At 46.6% G+C, this 18,227-nt stretch overlaps 1 long non-coding RNA gene across 1 annotated transcript in view; it reads left to right on the forward strand.

Annotated features, from left to right (window-relative positions):
* LOC135320949 (uncharacterized) overlaps nucleotides 1-18,227 on the forward strand; it is a 101,962-nt gene that overhangs the window by 61,997 nt on the left and 21,738 nt on the right. Inside the window, exon 8 of the long non-coding RNA XR_010380313.1 lies at nucleotides 16,685-16,805. This is a non-coding gene — a long non-coding RNA (uncharacterized LOC135320949). The remainder of the gene's footprint in view (nucleotides 1-16,684; nucleotides 16,806-18,227) is intronic.

Below are 18,227 nucleotides of genomic sequence, written 5' to 3' on the forward strand. Positions count from 1 at the left end.
GCCAGGAGAGGAGATTAAGAAAGCAGTGAAGGGTGGGTGAACTTTTTAGCTAAGGACATTCTTGTTCTGCTGGCTCTTAATTGCAGGCTCAATGAGCAGTCACTGGAGGGAATAGATCTTACGGAGGATGGACTTAGCTCAGGCCTCTTTAGAATGGACAAGTGAACCTGGAGAAAGACAGTCAAATCTGTGCAGACATTAAAGTTCACTTGAACGTGCTCCATCCCTGAGCCAAAGATAGGACAAATATGCAGCACTTCTTAAGGACAGAGGAGTGGTTTTTAAGGTTCTCCAAGAATGAAGCCCAGGGAACCGAGATGGCCAGTTGTCAAACTGTGACTTTGCTCTTTGGACGGTGTACCCACCAAGGGTATTGGCCTTTTATACATTTCCATTTCTCTTTAATACATGTCAGGTGATGAGGACGTGGGCACAAGTGTTTGACATCTTGTCGAGGCGACTTTGGGTACCTGCCTAGAAACGCGGGCACGGCTACAACTGCGTCACACATGTTGCCGCCCATCCCGCTCCCCGGCTCCGTGATCACGGCAGAGTGGTTCCTTGTTGACCTGTCCATCTCCTCTGTGACATCATAACCCATGAAAAGACCGGAGAGTATTAACTTGGCTTTTTTAAAGTCAAAGGAACAGATCTAATATGGAGTCAGATTTGTTCTTTCCTATTTCAGTATTGCCATGGAGAAGACAGTTTGGGCAGCTTTTTGTAGGGTCCTCGAGGCTTTCTCTCTCAGCCTCTGGGGGCCTCTATTGAAAACCCTTCATAGCTGTCTGGCCTGCTGGAAAACCACTCCGACTGTTTTGCCTTAAGATGTGTTCAGTTTATAACTCATCTCTACTCCTTGGAAAACAACTCAATAAAAACTCAGTTGGTTTTCCACCAGCCATGGGCAGGGGTGAGGGATACCTTGTTATTAATTCATAAAATAATAATAATAATAAAAATAGTAATAATAAAAATAGTAATAATAATAATAATATTAATAATAATAATAATAGTAGTAATAATAATAATAATAATAATAATAATAATAATAATAATAATAATAATAATAATAATAAAAGAAGTCTTAAAACAGCACTGGGCACATAGGTGAGTCAATAAATGCTTCCTGGCTTAAATCAAAAGTGATGACTCAGTGATTCCATGGCTGCTGTATTTGCTGAGCTAGTTACTCCTTTGCTCCATTACACATTTTTTAACTGAAAAAGAAATACATGCAAATGGTTAAAAAAAATTCAAACAGAGCACAAAAATACACAATTGAAAGAAGTTTTCCCTCATCCTCTCTTCTTTCAGCCCTCCCTGGAGATGCCACTGTTTACTATCCTTTGGGTGCTTTTCCAGATATGCTATGCACATTCCCACATATGTATGTAAATTCCTTTAAAGTTTTAGTTATTTTTAACTTAAAGGGATTTAAATCCTCAAGTGGCTTCTGCCTGGGTAATAGAACAGAACAAATCTGACTCCATATTAGATCTTTTCCTTTGACTTTAACCCTATGCTCTGTCTCCTAGGCTTCATCTTGCTTGTAAAACAATGTTGCTTAGAGCCTGAAATATACAGGAGAACCTATTCTGAAGGCTCTGATCTTTAAGTATATTTAACACATTTTCATTCATAAAAAGATAAGAAATTGCAGAATAGAAAATAACGTTTGTTTTATTAGAGGTTTACAGAGATTTGACCCAGGCAGATAGCTGCAAGAACAAAGGATTCTAACAAGAAGGAATTCCTACACCAAGAAGATTGCAACAACCAAGCACGTAGGAAAGGAGCCTGAATTCTGACTTGGGGAGATGGTTTTCCAGGACATTAGTTTGCCATCTAGGTCTACAGAAACTTGCTATTCCATGCCCCAACACCTGGTCTCCCAACTTATTGGCCTGTCCTGCACTGAAGAGAATGAATTTGGATTTGGTAGCACTCCTATATACCTAGCAAGCTGGGCACTGGAACTGAGTGTTATGGAAACAACAGGCCAGCCAAGGAACAATCACCACTCGGAGTGTTGGCGTACTCAGATTTATTATGCCGGCGGGCTCAGAGGGGCTTCTGCTCCGAATTTCTGAGCACCCACCTCCAAGACATACACATGAAGTTTTAAAGGGTTAATTACAAGTAAGGGTGTATTAGCCAATAAGGCTCAAGCAACAAAAAGGAAGGAATCAGCACACTGGTGCTTGTCAACTTGTAATAGACACTTGTTGAGCTTCGATTTACGACTTAGCTTGTTAGCCCAGTAAACTGACACTAAACTTCAGATTTACGAGTTAGCCCAGCAGAATTTAGATCAGTAAACCGACACTTATCACACTTAGATTTGTGACTTAGCTTGTTAGCCCAGCTGGGCTTTTCCTTCACATGAGGACAGCTCTCCCACACCCAGGGAACTACTGTGAGCCCTTGATGGTTCCACTAGGGTGGAGTGTGGTTTACCCAGGACGGATGGGGACTATGCACCAACACTCAGGCAGTCTGCTCTGTCTGGGGCTCTGATCTTGAACCACCCCGCTCCCTGCCAGCCCAACACCTGGGACAGTGGAGCTAAGGCAAAGATCATGCCTGCCTGTTTCCCAGCGTGTAAAAGGGGAATATGTACTCTTCCCAAGGTAGTTCTGAGCGACAACACCTGCGGGTGCTTGGTTCCCAGACCAACAGAAAACCCTGCTCTGCTTGGGGGCAACAGGTGTGATACCCGTAGGGGTTCTGCAGCAGCATCGGATGGAGGGCTGGATCAGGGAGGTAAAACTTGAGCTGCGGGCCTTGAAGTGTTACAGAAGGGTACAGAGGCAGGACTGCCGCCTTCTTCAGGGTGCCACCAGAGGTAAAGCTTTTTCTCTCCATCCCCGCTAGGACCTTACCCTTTCCAGATCCCTCCCTTCTCTCTGCTCTTCCGGTCCATCTGTCTCCCTCCACTTTTTCCCTCCTCTCCTCCCCCTCCCATCTTTTCCCTCCCTCACTGCCCCACCTTATCTCGCAGAACCCAGAGCGGATTGCTGGCCCTCCTGCGCATGGGCGGTCGGTGTCAGCTGGACCGCGGGTTGGAAGCTCCATCTCCGAGCCGGGGATTAGCCCCAAAGGCTTCTCAGCTCTGTCGCTCGGCAGGCCTTTAGCTCCTGCCAGGGGCCGGTGCCTCTGGCTGTGGAAGTGCAATGTGGGGTCTCCCGGGAAAGGGGTCAGGTGGCTGCGGGAGGGCGGTCCGCGTGTCACAGACCACGAGGGCGTGAGTCAGCCTGTGTTCAGCTGAATTGCTCTGGCCAGACCCCTCTGCCCGCGCCACCTGCCCCAGTGCCCCAGTGCCACAGCTTCCCGGGGCCAGGTGTGCACCTGCCGCCTCTCACCCAGCCGGGCTCCCCTCAGTCCGCTGCTGGCGTCCCCTTCCCCTCTCTCGCCCGCGAGTCCTCTCCTCCCGGGCTTCCTCTCCTCGGCCACCGGCCCGTTCCCACAACTGGGCGGGCTGCGTCCCAGGCGGGCGGGGTCTGCGGACCCGGACGGGGCAGCTGGGGCTGGGGCTGGGGATGGCCTCCGAGCGGGGCTGCAGCCCGCGTTTCCACCCATTTCCCTGCCCCGTGACTCCAGGGCTGCCCTGGTCTTCCTTTCCCGCTCCCTGAGGAACAGCTCAGTGGCGTCTGCGCTGCTCCCTGGGCTGAGAGCCTCCGGCTGTAAAGCCCAGCTACTGGTGGAGTCGGGAAAAGGGATCCTCAGTGCCAAGCGAGCTTCTGTCTCCTCCCTCAGTGTTTCTGCCCCAGGTAAGTACCTTGAACACTTTCAGGTGTTATGATGGCGGTGCTTGTTGGTGTCATGTGTTTTTATAGTGAGAGGGTTTACAGTGTTGAAAGCAGGGCTTGGTTCAGTTAAAATTGAGCTGAAGGCATAAGGCTGTGTCATCCTCCTTCCTTCCCTCTCCCAGGGTGAAACGTGTGACCATCGATTTTAAAAAGACAGTTACATTCCCTAACTAGCCCAGCCCAGCTTGGTGTGTTAACAGGAACAGCACCACCAGAGGCGTTGGAGACCCAGGGACATTGCAGTCCTAAAGAGCTCCTGGCACAGTTTGGTTTGTTTTGGTTTTTTGTTTTTCTTAAATTGTGGGGCAGACTAAGTAGTATAGAGGGAAAAATAATTGTCAAGAAATATTTTTTCATATAACAGCTTTATTGTGATATTGTTCACACACCATGAAGTCCACCCATTTAAATGGTACAATTCAGCAGCTTTTAGCATATTTACAGTTGTGCAACAATTATTATCCTAAACGTTTTCATCACATCAGAAAGACCAGTGGAAATGAATGACCAATCCACCCCTCCCCAGTGGTGGTTCTAAAGAAGTTTCTTGGCTATTCTTGACCATAAATTAACTTGTTACATTCCATGAAAAATCTGGTAGGAATTCTAATCAGAATTGCAATGAATCTGTCTATCAAAATAGGAAGAATTATTGTCTTTACGGCATAAACTTCTTCTACCCATGAATATAACTGGGACCCTATATTTTCATCTCTCCAGAGCCTGGCCCATGGGAAGTCCTCACTAATTTTTGGGCTTGTGAATGATGAGATTCTATACATCATTAGTTGCAACTGTAGCCTTTCACATAAGAGAAAATTAACCTCAGTGAAGCCAAGTGACTCTCTGATGGTCAGAAAGAGTGACAGCCAGTGCTGGAGTGATCCAGTGGACTTGGTGCTTGCAACCAAAATTCTTCAGCAGCTACAGCTAAGGGGATTAGAGTGTTCTTTTATTTTTTCTTAATGGCGTTGCTTTTATTTTTACTTATTTTTTTAAATTAATTTTTATTGAAGTGTAGTCAATTTACAATGTTAGTTTCAGGTGTACAGCAGAGATTCAGTTATGAACATATGCATATGTGTATAAATATGTTTTAGATTGTTTTTAGTACAACTCATTACAAGAAATTGAATATAGTTCCCTGTGCTATATAGTAGGTCCTTGTCATTTATTTTATATTTATTAACGTGTATCTGTTAATCCCCCCTTTCCTGCCTGCTAACCACAGTTGGCTTTCTATGTCCATGAGTCCATTTCTAGGAGCACCATTTTTCTTAGTAATATATGCTGGTTGGCTGCTTTCAGTTTCAGTAATTCCATCTGTGGGTGCTTTTCTTCTGGTGGCCTTTATGTGGTTTGTACACGTGGTAATAGAGGTCTGTATTTGGGAGAACTCCAGGCCTCGTGTAGTCCCTGGTACAGAGTTCCCACTGAGTTGATGCTTGAACTGGGAAAAAAACATAGTAAATGTTGGAATTTCCAATATGGTTGAGACTTCCAGGTTTCTATAACCTGCTTAGCCCACCTTAATATTGGCTGCACCCTTACTTGGTAATTTGGTGGAATTCCATGGTATGGTGGTGTAGAGACAGGGCCTTTTATGCTTATTCTCTTTCCTTTTTCTAACACTCATTCTCCTGGGTCTCCCAGATCCTCCCCCAGCAGTGCCCAGGGCTGGCTTGGTGCTGCGCTGAGGATATATTTATTAATAAGGACCTTTCCTCATCTCTTCTGAGCCTCCATTTTTTTCTCTGCACAATGAGGGCTTAGACTAGATATGTGCTTTTCAGTTTCCTTTAAAGCCATGTTTCCTTTGAGAAACAGAAAATGCAAATCACTCCTCCCATCCCAACCCTTTAGATTTTGATACAGCCTCCAAGGAGTGACATAGCACTTTGTGGAAAATTGATGTGATTGTGATTCCAGGTGGCACAGAAAAGACTCTTCAGAGATTTATTGCAGGGAGAGGGCAGGAAAGGTGCAGTATGTCACACTTTCTAGTGTGAGCACTGGAGCAGTGGCTTGGATTTAAATACGGTGTCTGACGTGGCCTCTCTCTAATCATGTACAATGTGATAAACTTCTCTACCTCAGTTTTTCTTGATGTGTCAAGTTGGCGTGATAATATTTTAGGGCTTTTGTGAAACATTATACACATAATCCATTTGTGTTTCGGTAGAAATAAGACCTGCTAGGGATTCAGGGATTTGTTTAAAAAAAAAAATCTTGTCCATAGCAATCTGTCGGTGTGTATTTTGAATTTCCTGTAGGGTGAGGGTTGAGTCTAAAGTCCATCGTGGGACAGGTGGCCCATAGTTTTCTGTGCGCCTGATTGCCCCCTCCTCCCCAGTCCTCTTCCTCAGTCCAGGATTAAGTTCCCTAGTAGATTTACACAGAGGTCTTGTGGAAATGGCTTTTCATTTTATTGTTTCACCAAGAAGGGCTGCCATCATGATCTCTGTGGTCAGGTTTTGAAGGGCTGCCATCATGATATCTAGTCAGGTGAAGGCTATGCAATTGGGAGTTTCTATTTAATAAAAAGAAAAAAATTACAAATAGAAAATTAGAACAAGGGTGATGACAGGAGCTCTTGGAAGTGGGCACCATTAGTTTTGTTAGCTTCAGGTGCAGTGGCCTCTTGCCACGAGGACCCATCCTCTTGCTCTGAAGTTGGAGGGACCAATGGGTTGAGTGGGAATGTTAACTGAGTGTATCTCATGTGCTGGCATTGTCCTATTTGTGCTTTGTGTTCCTTATTTGAGACAGTGAGCTCATTTAACCTCAATAGCCTCTTTAAAAAATTAGACTTTTTATTTTGAGATATAATGTAGATTCCCATGTAGTTGTAAGAGATAATATGGAGAGGGCCTATGGACCCTTTGTATAGTTTTCCTTAATGGTTCCAACTTGCAAGTTTGGGGTACAATTCATTACTGACTCACTAACAATTTGAGGTTTGTTTTATTGCCCTAATTTTATTCACGATTAAACTGGGGCTTAGAGAATCACACAGGCCTGACCAGGTCACCCACATTGTTAGTGTCAAGACGGGTGGAACGTGGGCTTGGGATTTCCAGGCAGTACCATTATGATGGTCTGTGGCAGGGAGCAGCATTCACTTTGCTGGTTTATTCATTCATTCAACAAACATTATTGAGTAACCTCTGTGGGTCAGATGCTTTAATAGGGTTATCTGATTCTTCAGCAGTCCTGAGAATCAGGTAATGTTTATATTTTTTAATCTGAGAAAATTAGCTCTAAGAAGTTATAACCCCCTCAAAGGAAATATAGCTCATAAAGGAGCGATACTAAATTTGTACAGTCACCCCTTTTTATGCAGGTGGTACCCTAGGCATTTTACATTTGCAAACTTCTGTAATCCAGATATATTCATGTAAGAGAAAGATTTTTTTTTTAATTGAAGTATAGTCAAGTTTACAATGTTGTGTCAATTGCAAGGTTTTTTTTGAATTTTGAATTAAAAAATATTTTTTCAGGAGGGTAATTAGGTTTATTTATTTGTTTCATTTTTTAAAATGAGGTACTGGTGTTTGAACCCAGGACATCGTACATGCTAAGCACGTGCTCTACCACTGAACTGTACCCTCCTCCCCAAGGCAAGTTTTCTTATCCATTATTCTGAAGCTTAGGAGTTCAAATAAATTGGATAGAAAACCAGATCTTTTGATCCCACTGTAGTACTTTTCTTTATATTCTGCTGAAGGAGGATGGGGAAAGCACTTCCTTTGTTCATTTCCTTATTCAGCATTTTTCAGCAGTGACTTTGCATCAGGGCCTTGGTAGGTGCTTGGAAACAGAAAACAAGAAATGACCCTTCTCTGCAGGGCAGGAAGCCTAGACCAAAAGCTGGGTAATGTGATCCGAGCTACGGTAGCCATTTGAAGACTCTGAGGACAAACTGTACCCCCGGATTTACTTGAGCTTCCCTTGCCTTCTGGTTGGTACACACCAGGTCACCGCAACCCAGATGGGCCTGCAGCCCACAGTACAGTATGTACTTCGATCTCCTCTCCCCTCTCGTCAGGGCCTGCAACATGAGCATCCCTGACTACGTGCAGTGTGCTGAGGACCACCAGACTTTCCCCGTGGTGGTCGAACACGTGGGGATCATCTCAGAGGAGAATTTCTTTTGCATCTATAAGTGAATCACCTTGGTGAGTCAGATCAGTCCGTGCAGCTCCCAGTGGGCAAACTGTATCCACTACAGTCACCACTATGCGCCCAAGAATGGGTGGAGCGACTTCCAGACCCACCGCAAGGTCTTGGGCCTTGTCATCATTACTGACTGCCTCTCGGCCAAGGCTTCGAAAAGCTCCACGTGCAGAGGAGCTGTATGGCACCACGCTCTATGACTCTCAGCTCTTTGACTTTCTGCTGCATGGGGAGGTGGCCGAGCAGCCGCGCACCGAAGTGGCCTTCAATTTACGAGGACTGCAGGGAGGTGGAGAAGAGGATCGACGACTTCACTGAGTCACTCTTCATCTTGCCCAAGTCCAAGTGGCTGGACGGTGCATCCGACAATTCTGGGGACAAGATCCTCCTTCTCTGCATCCCATTTGAGAAGGAGGACATCATGGGACTGGACACAGAAAGCAGGTAAGTTTACCTAGAGGCCAGTCCACCCTGGCTGTGTGCCGGGTTTCTTCCCTACATCCAGAAAGGGATCAGCAAGGAAGAGGACTCTCTTGTAGCCAAGGGTGGAGGGAGGTGCAGCCCGCCGGTTTACAGACATTTAAAAGTGAATCTGCCTTTGTTTCAGAGAGATCCTTTTAGGGTTATTGTGGACACTTACTCCAGCTTTTCAGCCAGGACCCTGGTGGGACCCCTGGAGTTGCTGTCCAATAGAGTATCCACAGCCACTGATACTAGGAGAGCTGGGGAGGAGGCTGCTCTGAGCTGAGATTTGCTGTAGGTCAAATGAACATCAGACGCTGAGACTTGTCTAGTAAAAAGAATGTAAACTATCTTATCACTTCCTATATTGATTACATGTCAAAATGATAGTATTTTACATACAGTAGGTTAAGATTTGTTCTTAAAATCATTTTCTAGTATTTGTTTTTTGTTTGTTGGTTTGTTTCTTTGTTTACCGTTTTAAATGTGGCAACTGGGAAACTTTCTTTACATGGCTCTCATTTCATTTATGTTGGGCAGCCTGTCTTAAGATAGTCTCATCCCTTTGCTTGTAGATGAGATGCTGAATCCCGAGAGGCAGAACGAGGCGCTGGTTGAGTTGGGGCTGGAGCCGGTGTCTCCTGCCTCCCAGGCCCAGCACCTGTTCGGCTCAGGCCCTCTCTTCCTGCCCGACAGCCAGCATGCCATGTTGGGACATCAGAATCACCGCCAGGGACCTCCGAATGAACTCCTTATGCAGGGAAAGGCGTATCACGGAGTATGGGAAAGAACAGGGAAATGTTCATCCTCACTTTGTCCCTGTGATTAAGTCAACGGCCCCACTTTGTCTCGGAATTACAGACGAGCTCTTCTGGGCTGCCTACCCCCCCCACCATCTGCTCTGTTTCCCCGTGTATCTATAGTGCTGTCCTTCGTGCAGAAGAGGGTGACATGCCTTTGCCGAGAGGTGGTCCCCCTTTGCTGGGGAGAGTGAGGGAAGCTGTGTGCCCACGGCCTACGGCCTCAGGCCTTGAGTCTGGAGAGAACTCATGGCGGTCTGACAGGTGACGGTCGGAGGACCTGGCACGGCTGCCGGGCCCACTGTGGAGGCGGTGCTCTGTGATTCTTGAAATTAACTAAGATCAGATTCTACTTTCTGGTTGTTGGTAAGTTGGAGGAGAAGATGCCAGAGAATTGATAAAAAGAATGTCCAGACCAGCCCTGTGAGTGATAGGCAGAGGTGACCCGAGTCCCCCACGTGTGTGAGGTGCCTAGCGGGCTCTGGATGAATTTTCTGTTCCTCCCGGACATAACTCTATGGCTTAAGGAAGAGGCAAGGCATGTCATGGCCTGTACTTGTCCTCACAGGGCCCTGTGATCTTCATGCCCGCACTCCCCTTCTGCTCCTTGGAGATGAGGTGTCAGGTTTAGGAGCCTGGGCACTGCTGAGGGCATAGCTGCCAGCACTGTGCTACACCGAGGCTGGCTCCGTTCACCTCACATGTCACCTCCTGCTGAGCCCCCAGGCGTCAGTCAAGGTAGGTGCATAGGTGCAACATACGCAGAGACCACGTTCTCCCCCTGGACAGATTGGTTGGTGAGCAGTGGAAGCCTAGAGCCCTGCCCCAGCCCCAGGCCAGTGCCTCCTCTTTTGTCATAGGAGGCACTGGTGACATTTTTGCTCAGCAACTGCTTGGCTCTGACTCTGCAGACCCACCAGAGAATGCCAACTTCTTTTTGCCTTTTGAAGTCTGCCCTTGGGATTTGGCGGAGTAGCTGGATGTGTGCTTAGCCCATAGTGGTTGACACTGTCACCATTGTTTACCCAGAACCTCGTGTACCAGGCATGGCTCCCGGCATCAAAATACAGCAGCGCATTAAACCTCCCTCCTGGTGGGTCTGTCTGTTTTGGTACCATAAGGGCTCAGCCAGCATCTTAACGTCAGTGAGATAACGTGGCCAGTGAGCTCGGGTCAACCACATTCTCCTCCAGTCACTTTTACTCAATTTTTGCTTTTACTATTCCACAGTCATTAATTTTTTAAACAATGCTTTGGTACAGGAACAGTCTAATTCTCTCCTGCTACTCTTGGTGGAAGTGAGTAAAACTGTCCAGCCTGAAATGCGACCACAATTTGTAGCTCAAAAGCTGCCTAGACGCATATAGGTGGAGTTTTGGTTAGGGGCGCTGATCACGTTGGGGTCCCCCGGCAGCGCCGCTCCCCTCAGGCCTCTGCCTTCCCTGGAGCAGGAGGTGAGTGTGGGTCTCACCGTCCCAGCATCCCTGGCCTCACACACTCACATAAATTCTTGTACATGCTGTCAAAATCATTTTTGTTCTTGTGTGTTTCTAATTTTCTCTTGTTCCTCTTTTCCTTTTTCTTTATTCTTTTTCTCTTGTACTGCCCAGTGAGCATGTTGTTGCGTCTGAAAATGTGGGCTGTGCACACCCTGCATTGGAAATATCCAGATTGCCCTCCGTACTCTCTCCATCGCTTTAAAGAGCAAAAACTTAACAGTTACCTTGATCCATGTATTATCCTAGTCATTTTTTATTTTCTAATTTTTTGGAATATTTGCTTTGTTAGCACATCACCCACTGGTGTTTGATACCTGTTAAAATCCTTGCTTTGAGGAACCTGTTTGGTCCTCCTTATATTTGGTGACAAATGAGCCCTTATTAAATTTGTTTGATTGTTTTGAAGAAGTGAGATGCGAATTGATTTAGGCGGCTGCTGAGGGATTCTTTTCATGGAGTATTTAATCTTGTCAAGTCAAAGTCTGCAGCATCTTGCTCGATTCCTGCTTTTACACAAACGTGCTCTTCACGCGGTTCCTGGCTGTCACAGTGTGACGTGCGTGATGGCACTTCCTGGCCAGCGGTCACTGGTGAGAAAGTGGCAGGCTCGTGGGTGTGCAGCTGCAGGGGACGCTGTTGGAGGAAGCAGTCACCGTTTACTTATTTAATTTTTTTTTTTTTTGCATTCAACATCCCTGTGCCATTTACTTTACTTTGCCTTCATAAAGTGGCTTGGGGGGGTCTAAAATCCATGCCACTCTTGTGTTCCCTTTACGAGGCTGGTTTTTCTGAGTATCAGGAAAACATGGCCTTCTCCTAAGTAGCTGGCTCACCTGGATCTTGTTGACACAGCGACCGCTAAAGGGGACCGTAGCTTCCTCTCTTCTCCAGCCAGTGGGCATTCAGAGCCGGGTCTGTGCTTTGCCTCAGCAGCCGTGCAGGCCTCCCTGCCCCGGCCTTTACTTTTAACCCATGTTGGCATAAATAGCTGACTCCGTGTCTGTTGCAGCTGATGTCCACCACTGACGGCCGTGTAGTTAGTTTGCGGTAGGGAGTCTGCAACACCCCAGCCAACCTTGAAGGAAGAAGTTTTGGCCGACCTAGGACCTTGGATTCTCACCCCCATCATGGTTCATCTCACTCGGTGGAAGGGTTTGGCCACCACCATCATGCTGAACATGAGGCCTTGTTTCTCCTTTCATGCTCTGGTCCAAATGTGGACACTTCATTTATCACTGAATTTGTATCGCTTGAGACAGGCCATAATATCTGAATGAGTCCATCACATTCTGGATGGGGAACAGAACAGAAGTAAGTGTCACAATTAGATGGAGTCTAGGCTGTCCGTGTTGGCTAATGCTGGCTGGGATCTGTGATGGCCGGGCTGTGCCCTGGACACAGGCCTTTCCCGTGGCTCCCGAGAGCCCAGGGGTTGGAGTGAGAACAGCCTTGCCTGGGTTCCTCCATCCTCATCTGCTCACTGGCAAGTGTGTCTGCTAATTAGGAGCTCCCCCAGACCTCGGGCCCTTCAAAGCTCAGACCACGGGAGAACCTTGAGTCCCTTCTCCTGGGCCTCCTTTGTGAGAATACAGTGCCTTCTGAGGTGACCAGTGGCAGGAGATGCCTCCCCCTCCAGGGAGCACCCTACGGAGGACTGTTAGTCAGTGTACCATGCTGTGAACTTGGGGGGTTACGGCCATGGTCCCTGTAGAACCACATTTGAGATGGGCTTAGCGACGGAAATAATAGGACTGATTCCAGGCCAGGGATTAGGGGAGGGAACATTGGAAATTGAATGTGACCTCAAACACATAGTTGGGTGCTGGGGCTGTTACTAAAATGGGGAGTCTGGGAGGTACCTGCCAGGAATCGAATTCCAGAGTAAATGGTGAACATGAGGCATTTTTAAGATGCCATTTGTCATCCAAGTTAGGACTTCAAAGAGGCACTCGTGTCTATGAGATTGTGGCTCAGGTGAAGGAGCCGGACTATAGATACACGTTGGGAGTCGTCATTCTTAGCTGGTGTTCATAGCCTTGCATGTGAATTAGATCATCTCGAGAGCTGCAGACTGAGGCTGAGGGGGGGCAGGGCCCTGCCTGGGTTGGAGGAAAGCCCAGACCATGCAGCTTTGGTGTGTCAGTCAGCGGCATTTGCGATTTTCAGCCTAATGCCATTTATCTTTAAGGGGCCGGGGGGTGTGCAGGGCCAGCCAGGAAGAAATCTGAAGGGAGGGTCGTGGCCACGTGTGTGTCTTGGGAAGATGCAGAGTCTGCAGGGTCCTGGAGGGTAGACTTCTTAGAAGCTGGAGTTGGAGTGAGGAGTGGGCAGAAGGTAGTCACACTCACCTGTGAGGGAGGGGGGAGTCCTTGGGAGTCCCCACCCTACCGGACTCGCTTTCCCATGAACAGAAGGCAATCATACAGAGTATCTGAAGTGAGAAAGGATGGGTGCTGGGAGGGGAGCCAACCTGGAGAATGGTGCTTGGAAAGTTCTGGAATAGTCTCCCTGGAAAATAGAGTTAAAAATACCCAGAATCTTAAGAACGTTGATAGTGACTGGGGAGGAAGCAGTTTTTCTGGCCTCCTAAGGGTAAGTCATGTATCCGGGGATACACAGAAAAATCGGGCATTCTGTTCCGTGGTCTTGATCCTTACCGGGGGAACAGTGCAAGTTTAAAGGGGGAGAAGGGCAGTGGAGGGAAACTAGCCAGGCCCCGTGTCAGGTACCAGTCGGCCGCCCTACTTGCGTGTTGAATTCACATCCATGCCTCCCAGGTGGGCGGTGGCAGCCCCCTTTTGCAGATCGGGAAGCCTTCTCAGAGGGTTAAGGAATTGGTCCGTTTAGTGGCTAGTAAATGCTGCAGCAGAATTCAAGCAAGGCCTTGTCAGACTTCAAGGGCATGTTTTCTCTACTAATTCCGGTACCTCCCTGTTGAACCTGGAATGATGAATTGGGTCAGTTTTGGAGCCTTTCAGAAAAAGTACGATTTAAGTGCCTCAGGACTGTTTCACAAAGCTCAGCGTTCTTTGATTTTTCTGAAGCACCGCAGTGCTTTTCGCCCCACAGTTGTTAGGTATTCTCCATTCTCGATGACGTGTTTGCAAATCACGTACAGGTGCAAAACCAGACTTAGCAGCTTCTGAAGGGAAACTCTCCAGTTCTCCCTTGATCGGCTTTCTTCCACGGGATGTAACTGTGCTGCAGTGTAGGCCTGAGTTTTACTTATGGAGTGAGGGTTTAATATCCAAAGTTAGCATAAAATGGTCAGATGAAGAAAATCGACGTTGACAATTTATTTTTGGGTTTCATTAGACAAGATATACTATCAATTAATGACCCATATAGCAAATGAAATTGACTACAGAACATTGCATTTCTTACTTTCTATTTAGAGTTCTCTTACAGAATAATGTTGCCTGTTTTGGAACATCATCTCCACCACCACGGCACCTATCAGTGTGTTGGTGTGATTGCATTTACGCAGTGAATGTAATCTGATCTTCCTCAGCCCCAAACACTCCAGTGAAGAATCACGGGCTGTAGCCATCTCTTGGTCACGCAAATACTTCTAAAATTATATGATGCCAGAAAAGAAGGAAGAGAGAGAGAGAGATTGCCTTTATCAAAGTTCCTTTCAATTCTAACTGCAAACTGTTGTTGAGCAGCTCTGGTTTCCTTTGGATATGAATATATACATTTCTTTGCATGTAATCTGGGTTTTGGACTAGAACACCAAGTTCTTGCTGTCCACAAGCCACAAAAACAGTAGCCAAATTGCACACGTGTGAAATTGTTTATATTTTTCCTGAGAAAGTATCCTTGAATTTGGGACTTGGGCTGTGATTTTTGCTTTTTGCTTCCCGCACCCCTCTTGTAATCTCTCACTCCTTCCCACGTGGCCCCCAAGAGTTCGTGGTCTCAAAGGAGCGGGCAAACACCCAGTTGGTCACCATGTACTGCTGCTATAGATGAAGCCCAACCAAGACCTAAAGGACATTATCAGAGAGGACTTCCTGGAAGAAATGGACTCTACATTCATTTGTGAGGACAGAGTGTCAGCCAGGAGAAGTAGTCAAGAATGTGGCTCAGGTGGCAGGTGCAGCCCGGGCAGATGCCTGGAGGCTTTTGGCTTGGGGAAACGGGGAGAGTGCCCTGTGTGGTCCAGGGTGGAAGGTGCCCCTGCTGGTGAGGACACTGGAGAGAGTCCGGGATGGAGGGCTTTGGAAGAGCTTGGGTTTTACTAGAACTGACACAGTAGTCAGTGAAGGGTGTCATCAGAAAGTGACCCTCAGGAAAGGTAATTCTGGTTTTTCTTCTGATATTCTACAGACACAAGGGTCGGGACGTGTGAGAGTAGGTATATCTGTCTCTTTGAGACCCACCCCGTCAATCATTTATTCATAACACGTGCACTTCTGTGTGTCTAGGGGAGAGAGGGTGGAGCCACATTAGTAATCAAAATGTATTTGCTTCTTGTGAGCTTAGCATTGTCAGAAGTTGACTTAGCCTAGAATGTTCTAGGAATAGAGGAACAAATTGTGGTAGTTGGAAGGAGGGAAGGCTTCCTTGGGAAACAGTCAAAATGAGCCTGGAGACAAGTGGGAAGTAGGAGCAAGTCAGGGGGCCCCTGAGGTCACTGGGGACCTGTGTACTGAGGTGAGGCTGGGCAAGCAGTGTCTGGGGTGGGGCTAGAATTCCACCAGGGAGCCTCTGAAGGGTTTGAAGTGGGGGTGATGTAATCAAATTTGTGATTTGGGAAGACTGCTGTGGCTCTGTGTGTGTGTGTGTGTGTAGCAGGGAAGAGGGGAAGGGTGCCACCAACAGGGGGTGTCATTAGAAGAACATTCACAGGCTGGGAGAGAGGCGTCGGGACTGCTTGGGGACGGCAGGGGCAGTGTGGATGCCGGATTTCCTTATGGGGAGGGCTTGTTAGCAGGGCGACCCTAGAGGCGACTTTTGGCTGGAAGAAAACAGATGGAGGCTGCCAGGTGGACTTTCCTCTTCTCTCCTTCCCTGCCTTGTGTGATGATCTTAGCTCAGCCAACTTTTGGAAAAGAAGAGCTAAGTTCCAGGGTAGCCCAGGACTTTGTTGAGCTCGTTCGAGTGAGATCTGATAGGATTTAGGTTTGTGTTCAGATCTGCATGTTCACTTAGCTAGAAACGTCCCGTCATTTCGATTTCTATAGGGGTTTTTATTCTTGATAAAGATTGCTTTCTTGGTGAGAGGAAATTTAATACAGCTGTTGGCTTTCTCAAAAAAAATCATATCTTTTAAGAACTTTAATATTCAAAACAATAGGAATATATTAAAATGTTAAAGTAAGTCTTTGGTGCAGTTTCTTTGCTTTCTGAGCTAGTGTGGAGTTAGAGCCTTTGCATTACTTAAGAGCACATACTTGTCAGTATTTAAAGAGCTGTTAGTGAGCGCCCCAGGCCCCACCTCTCAAAACATCATTAAAGTTTGCTCTGAAATAGTGAGGTCATAAAGGTCTTATTTGCAGAAACCAAACAGTTGGTTTATAATATGCAGCATAGCTCCCTTTATAAAATAATAATATGTTCAAAATTAAGAAAGTGGAGGATAATTGATTTTTTAAAGCTGAAACATAAACTTTCTTGTGCTAATGTTGCAACTGGAAATTTTGAAAAGAAAAATCCTACTGTAATATCATCTACGTGGAATACATATATGACTTTCACTTTTGAAATGTAACTGCGCGGTGGTTTTTGAAGTCAGGAGAATTCCAGCTCAGATACTGGCAGTGATGGTTGCTGGCTTTTAATGGAAGGGCCTAAATTTGCCTTCTTAGCATTTTTTTTTTTTTTTGGAGTGAAAAGTTTGAGTAGTGCTTTGCCAGCATGATTTTGGGGCAATTTGAGGGCAGATGTCGTGTACCAGCAATGAGATATTTCCATGCATTTTATTTTCCAGACATCACCAGGGCACATGTGGGGTTTGTGCCTGCAGGCTGGAATGCTGCTGGACTCCCTGATCCATCACCGTTATGTCCTGGAGCTGCTCCGGTCAGTGAATGATTTTCTGTGGCTTCTAGGTAATGTGGTCTGAGGCAGATGATCAGATGTGTAGTTAAATTACTATTACTTGAAATAAGAGTAACCTAGAAACATGGCTCTAACAATACAGTGTGAGGGAGAATTGGCTGAGCTGCTTGCAGTGGGGAGCCTTCTCAGGTGACTCCCTCACCGTGATACTTGCCAGTATCCGCCCCAGCCCTGCACGGTAGTCCTGCCGAAGCAAGCATGCTCTTTGCTCAGAAACGCACTGAATTTCCTTGTGCCTCTGTTTGTTGGCTTGTTTTTTGAAAGCACGTCTTGCCCTTTGCTTAAATGCCATCCATGGTAGTCACTTCTTACACTCATTCTACTGGACTTCATTCATAAATAGCTGCTGAATGGAAGAACAGAATGTAGTATCTCCATGTAGTGGAACATTATTCACATGTAAGAGTGAATAAAAAAGAAAAAACAAATAAAGAGGAAAATGAAAAAGGCCACCTGTTCTGGGAACTCCTCCCTGACTGTTCAACACGCACTTTTCCCTTTGAAACCCAATCACTTATGCTCCACCGTACTCTTTTTGATAGTACTTACTACCTTCTAATAAACTTTAACGTTTTCAAAAAAAAAAAAAAAAAAAGAGAGAGAGAGATGCTGATACCACTTCAAAATGGACAAGCCTTGAAAACAGCATTTTAAGTGAAAGGAAGCAGACACAAACGGCCACATATTGTTGATTTCAGTGATCTGAAATGCCCAGAAAAGGCACATGCAGAGGCAGAGAGCAGGTGATGGTTGAAAGGGGCTGGGTGGAGGGGGATTAGGGAATGACTGATAGTGACAGGGGGTTTCTTCTGGGGTGATGAAGTGTTCAGGAAATAGATGGTGGTGAGGGCTGCACAACTGTGAGTGTGCAGAAGACTGCTGAGCTCTGTCTCTGGGAGTGCCTGTGGTTGGGGCGGCTTTATTTTGTTCTCATCGTGCAATGAGAAGACTCATCTGCTGCTGTGGCCGTTCTACTCCCGTGAGTGGTGAGGGTCAGAGACTTTGTAGAGTCATGTTTCTTTTTTTTTTGCCCCTTGCTGAGTGTAGGCAAAAAAGGTTTAAGCCTGAGAAAGTGCTCCATCTGCAGAAATGTCTTTTAGTTTTGCATGGTGTAAAAATCTTGAGAGCTTTTTAATCATTGAGGACAGCCTGTGGGGGGAAACAGCCCGTGAATCCTGGGTGAGTCCCGGAAGAGCTGCGCGTCCCTCCCTGACACGGGTGGGGATTTCACCCCCGTTCAGGCAGTGAAGGGCCCAGACCCGAGAGCGGAGTTGACAGTCGTGAATATTTACGTGAATCCGCTGCTTCATCTTGGATATTAATTTCAAGCTGAGTCAGTTTGTGGCGGCAGCCTCATCCTACATCAGGAATTTATAGTATCTGCTCTTTGAGGTGAAGACCTGACAGACTTG

This window comes from Camelus dromedarius, unplaced genomic scaffold (assembly GCF_036321535.1).
Source record: "Camelus dromedarius isolate mCamDro1 unplaced genomic scaffold, mCamDro1.pat HAP1_SCAFFOLD_186, whole genome shotgun sequence".
Lineage (NCBI taxonomy): Eukaryota > Metazoa > Chordata > Mammalia > Artiodactyla > Camelidae > Camelus > Camelus dromedarius.